Here is a 6501-nt window from a genome sequence, read left to right on the forward strand (position 1 = left end):
CCAGATCGTCTAGCTTGGCGTCTGTCCGCATAGGAAAGTCAGGTAGGGGGTGGTTTACAGGGTCCAGTGTAGAGTTGGAGGCAAACCGACTGGAAAGCATGTTAGCCTTCTCGGTTGCTGAGCAAAGAACCTCGTGATTGTTGGTTAGTGGGGGAATTGTTGATTGCCCATTATTTACTACACTGTTGTAGATTTTCCAGAAGTCACGAGTTCCTAATTTTTGTGCTTCGATGCGTTTTTTAGTGGTTTCCGTAAATTCCCTCTTAGCTGTCGCTATTTCTTTCTTAACGTTACTTCTAGCTTCTATGTACTTTTGTCTGTTTGAACTGGACTTATGTCGGTTAAACCTGCGGAATGCATGCTGCCTTTGAGCAATGGCAGTTGCGCAAGTCGAAGTAAACCATTGGGGAGAGTGGGGCTTGCTATAGAATTTCCGCATGAGAACATGCGCTTCGATTGCAGTTTTGAACCATTCAGTGGTCTCAGTTGCACACTGTTCAGCAGGAAGAGAAAAAATATTTCCCCATGGGGCGTCTCTGATAAGATCTCTGATAGCTTCCCAGTCAGCCTTTTTATAATATCTCGTTGTTTTGAGCACTGGCTCTTCAGTTTTGGGTCTAGAGTTTAGGGCGATTTCAACCATTATTACCGCATGATCAGCGTTCCCAAGTGGGCTGTCGGCTTTCGTTACACAATCATCAGGAATTGTGGTCAAAAACAGATCTAATAGTGATGCGTGTTGTTCTTCCTGATCAGGGAAGCGGGTTGGAAAAGTAACAATTTGCGATAGGGAGTGAGATACAGAGAAGCTATGAGTTGCGCTGCCTGCTGCATCTGTATAAGTAGAGAATCCAAGCCAGTTTTTGTGATGAACATTAAAGTCACCAAATACATGTACTTGGGCGCTAGTGTCGAAGGAGAGTGCTGTGTCTATGCTGTCAGATACTTTGTTTATTATGGTGCAGTCTTGGGTCGAGGGAGAGCGATAGAGAAAGTAAAAGTAGCTAATGTTGTGTTGCATGATTAGTCTAAAGCACATAAAGGCTTGATCATCCGTTTCTAGGTTTGTTTCTCTAGTCAGAGGAAGGGTATTACGAATGTAAACTCCAAGTCCGTGCATATGTCTGTCAGAGTCCTTACGGCAGAGTGGGAGATATCCAGGCATGTTAAAGTAGTTAGAGGGGATGGAGGAGTGTAGGTTAGTCTCACTTAGTGCTAAGATATCCGGGGTATTTGTTAGGAGAAATGCTTCAACATCAGCTACTTAACATGTGCATACATACAAAAAGAGAAAGTTATTTCATGTGTTAAAAGAGGTGATTAAGAACCTATCTTTAGAAAATGAACATTATTATATTAGCAAAGTAATTGTTTAGATTTTAGTCAAGACTGGTGTGTATTTAGTACTTTGTCTTTACCTATTTCTCATTTATACCGAGAGTGTATGTTATTTTATTTTAAGATGGCTGTATTTAAATTTTTTCTTGTGTTTACATCCGGACACTAGCTCGTTCTTTGTATTTATAATGGGTTTATTGAAGGTTATGATGTTAACTGCTTCGGATATACAAAGATTGCAAAACTTATCCCCTGGGGCATATGATCTAGATTTATTCAGTATTCTCCATTTAATTGAATATGGAATTTTCTTGTCCTCTAGGCTGTTGATTAATTTGGTTAAAGATGTACTATTATTATCATTGTTTTGAGATCTTTCATTTCTGAAGGAATGTAGGTGGTTTGAGATTCTTATTTTTATAAGCTTGATGATGCACCTATATACGTGAATGTTTTCCTTGTTTTATTACTGTTTATTTGTTCATCGGTCTCATTTCTTTGATATGAAACTCAACCACTTCATTTCATTTCAATGAGAGTTTTTTGAAATTCATTGAATTACAATTTAATATATATATATATATATATATATATATATATATATATATATATATATATATATATATATATATATCATTACTAGACTTATGATGATTAAATGCAGTCATTTGTTATGACAGTGATAATAATGATTTTCTTGAAACGTTTCGTATTAATAGTAAAATTGCTAACTAATCATTACTATCTCTCTCTCTCTCCCCCCTCTCTCTCTCTCCCTCTCTCTCTCTCTCTCTCTCTCTCTCTCTCTGCATATATATATATATATATATATATATATATATATATATATATATATATATAGCATATGCAGTCATTTGTTATGACAGTGATTAGCTGAGCAGATTAAGGAAAAATCGTTCATTTTGGTAAGCAAGCATGAAACTTGGCACGATTGCTCACAATGGTCTACTCTTCCGAAAAAACTTTTGGGCCACTCAAAAAATCCAAGATGGCCGCCATTTTCAAGATGGCCGCCATTCTGAAATCCAATATTGCTAGTTTACAAAGTATCTAACCGATTTTCACAATTTTTGAGTCAAATTATATGTTTTAGGCGATGGGAAAGCAGTAAATGACACAAAAATAACCGATAAATGAGTCCTACAATCCACAAAGGCACATATATGAGATGAATTTAAGCAAATATTGTCAATTTTTGCCTTTTATTGCCATTAAACCGAATCATTGACTTGATATTCAATTCCTCAAGTGAGCTGAATGTATTCGTTATAAAAATTAATCCTTTCAGCTCATTCTTATAATATGTCATATGTAAGAGAGTGATTGTCATGACACAACCAGGGCATAACGGTGACATCACTGCTGTGAAACTCAGCATGGGGTCCAGTATCAACTGATTACGGACACACTGTTCATGTTTCAGTGTCCCAAATGCTGTCTAATAATCCCCATGGACAAAATAATGTTCAGTCTGTTAGATAGCTACACCTGAATTGACAGGATATGCAAGTGTGGTGTACAGATCACACGGACTTAAATGATACTGGATGAACGATCGGGCTAGGTGTAGGGAACCTACCTTTCTGAACTTAGTTGTATCCCATATCTTAATGTGTCAAAATATATTCGGTAACTGTGGTTACAGGTGGTAAAAGGATAAACCCTCGGCCTGAAGCCTATAACATTTACAGAATGTCTATTGAGAAGACGTCAAATGTGAAAACTGATTGGAGCAAATGCTGCCTATGTCAGACAGATAAAACCGGAGAGGATCTCAGTAGTCCCATTCCAGGTCGCAGTAAACCAGATGGATATTCAATGCTGGCTACAAATATTCCTCTTTTTCAAGAACTCTGTCAGATGCCCATGATTATTAATCCTGCTAGGCTCGATGAAGGTGATGGTATTGAAGATACATTGCGGCAAAACAATGTTCAGTACCATCAGAGTTGCCGTGCTTTGTTCAAAAATACCAAACTTGATCGGGCCAGGAAAAGGGCCTCTGATGCTCAGGAACATACTGACAAGAGTTGTTCAAAGACTCGAAGAGTGAGTTTAAAGCCAGAACAATGTTTCATCTGTGACAAAGAATTTCTAGATGATGGACAAAGACGTGAAGTCATGACAATGGGGCTCAGCAGTAGGCTCAATGAATGTGCCTCAACTCTAGGTGAATGTAAAATTCTTGCCTGATTGAGTGCTGGTGATGCCATTGCACAAGAGTTGAAGTATCATAAAGATTGTTTAACAACTCTTTACAACAGGGAAAGATGTCACCTTGCTGCTCTACAAAAACAGTAAAGTGAAGATTCTCAGAAAAAAGGAATCCATCCATTGGTATATTCAGAGCTTCTTGCTTATATAGTTGAAACTAATAGGAACAGTGATGCACCAGTTGTGTTTAAAATTGCAGATCTCACCACACTGTATAAGCAACGACTTGAACAGTTTGAACTGCATGAACTTGCCTCATATGTTCACTCAACAAGACTGAAAGAGAAGCTTTTGTCAGATATACCAGCACTTGAAGCTCACAAGAGTGTGAGAGATGTTATTTTGTCCTTTACAGAGGATACAGGGTCAATCTTGTCAAAAGCTTCAGAATTTTCTGACGTTGTTATACTCAACAAAGCTGCTAGTATTTTGCGAAGACACATACTTGCTCATGAATGGAAATTTAATGGTAGATTCCGTGCAGACTCAGTGGGAAATTCTATTCCTCAATCACTACAACAATTTGTTTGTATGGTGGAGCACGGCGTCAATATCAAGTCGCAACTGGAATTAGGTTCATCATAGACAGACTTGGCTGTAGCTCAGCTCCTGCAGTACAACTGATACAGCCACAAAAGCAATTCATCCACATTCAGACATTCACACAATCGTGAGACTCCCTTTTCCATCTTTATGGACCTATCTTTGTATGGGAAAACACGAAAACGAGGACTTGTGGAACTGTTACATGACCATGGACTAATCATTTCATATGACAGGGTGGTTGAAATATCTGCTCAATTGGGTGATGCCGTTGTTGACAGGTAAACTGAAAAGAGTGTTGTGTGCCCTACAGAACTTAGGAAAGGTCTTTTTACCACATCAGCTATGGACAATATAGATCACAATCCGTCTGCAACAACAGCTACAACATCCTTTCATGGTACCAGTATCTCACTATTTTAACATCCAACGTCTGACAGTGATGGTGAACTGCGTGAGCCACTTATGATCAAAAATCATAGTATAAAACGGGTGCCTGAACTTCCAGAATCTTTCACAAACATTCATTCTGCATATCTAAAGAACAAGACTCCGTCGCCTCCAGAGTTCGAATATCCAACAAGTGTCGATATTGACTTTCCCAGGCTTTTGTTAGCAAATGAATTTCAATGGCTAGAAAAGGTTCATCTGACACAAAGCATTGATGATGACGTTAACATAACCTGGTCGGTTCACCATGCTTCTGAGAAGAGAGGTTTAGATTTCAAAGTGAGCATTACATCAATTCTACCTCTCCTCCGAGAACAAGCCCACTCAGTTGCCACAATACGACATGTTATGGAGAGGATTAGAGAGACAATAGCGTTCCTCAACCCAGGGCAAATTCCAGTCATAACTGCTGATAAGTCACTTTATGCATTGACCAAGCAAATACAATGGCACTGGCCTCAGCAATATTGTGAAAATAAGTTCGTCATTATGTTTGGCGGCTTGCATGTTGAAATGGCTGCACTGAAGTCAATTGGGTGGCTTCTAAAAGCAAGTGTTTGGATAGAAGCCATTGTAGAAGCAGATATAGCTTCGTCTGTATTGCAGAATCTTTCATCACTGCTTCAAGTGTTACTAGGACACGATACGCTCACCAGATTACTGCATGTAGTCTCTACACACTGATGAAAAAAGCATACGAGTATTACATTGCAGATACTTCTTTGGAGCAAGATGCGTCAGTTATCTTAAGCTTTGATGAGTGGTGTGAGAAGCGAAAAGCAGAGAGCCCGCAATTCAGTTACTGGTATCTAGTGCTTTCAATGGAACTGACCATACTATCTCTGATACGTTCTTTCAGGGAAGCTGACTTCAGACTTTATGTCGAAACACTGATGGAGCTGACACCATACTTCTTTGCCAACAATAACTACAACTATGCAAGATGAACACAATACCACCCTGCAAATCAAAAACCTTCGAAGAGTATGCACAACTTGATTTTTTTCCAAAGGTACTGAAATTCAGTTCAGCATACGAGAGGACTGACGTTGTTTTTGATGTTTACTTACCAACAAGTTTGAAAGCTGAAACACGGACAAAACGTGGACAAGGTGCAAAGCGTCGGGTAACCCACAACGGCAAGCTCCCTCCCAACTGGCGAAATGTCTTGAGGGATGATGACAATAAAACAGCTCTCTTCAAGTTTCTGGCTGATAGAATCACTTCACTAGCACAGAATCATGAAAATCTCGTGGTAATCACCAGAGTTGCAGATGTTGTTAGCAATCAGAATATGAGTTTTGAAGGACTAGCACCTTGCAACCATGAGGAATCAGACACAAGGATGTTTGTACACGCAAAACATGCAGTTAATCATGGTTACAAAACAGAACTGCTGAAAGCTAATGACACAGATGTCCTTGTCATTGCCATCACTGTATTTCCAGTCTTGAAAGAGTTGGGCCTGGAGGCAATGTTCATTGAATTTGGTCAAGTAAATGACACAAGGTTTATTCCAGTACATGAAGTCATCAGTGTACTTGGCCCTGAAAAAGTAAAAGGCTTGTCCTTTTTCCATGCCTTTACTGGTTGTGACAATGTGTCAGCCTTTCGATATAAAGCTAAAAAGACAGCATTTCAGACATGGAATGTTTTACCTGACGTGACGGACGTATTTGTCAAGCTGAGCAGTCATCCACCAGTCATAATAAGTGAGGGCCAATCAGTTATTGACCAGTTTGTCATCACAATGTATGACAGATCTACCCCCCTCACAGAAATAGATGCTGTAAGATTGGACATGTTTGCTCGTAAACAGAGACCCTACGACTCCATACATCCAACTAAAGCAGCTTTAACTGAACACACAAAGCGTGCAACATATCAAGCAGGGTGCATTTGGAGTCAAGCAACATGCTGTCACATGGAAATTGA

Source organism: Euprymna scolopes, chromosome 2 (genome assembly GCF_053919585.1).
Source record: "Euprymna scolopes isolate OS-2025 chromosome 2, ASM5391958v1, whole genome shotgun sequence".
Lineage (NCBI taxonomy): Eukaryota > Metazoa > Mollusca > Cephalopoda > Sepiida > Sepiolidae > Euprymna > Euprymna scolopes.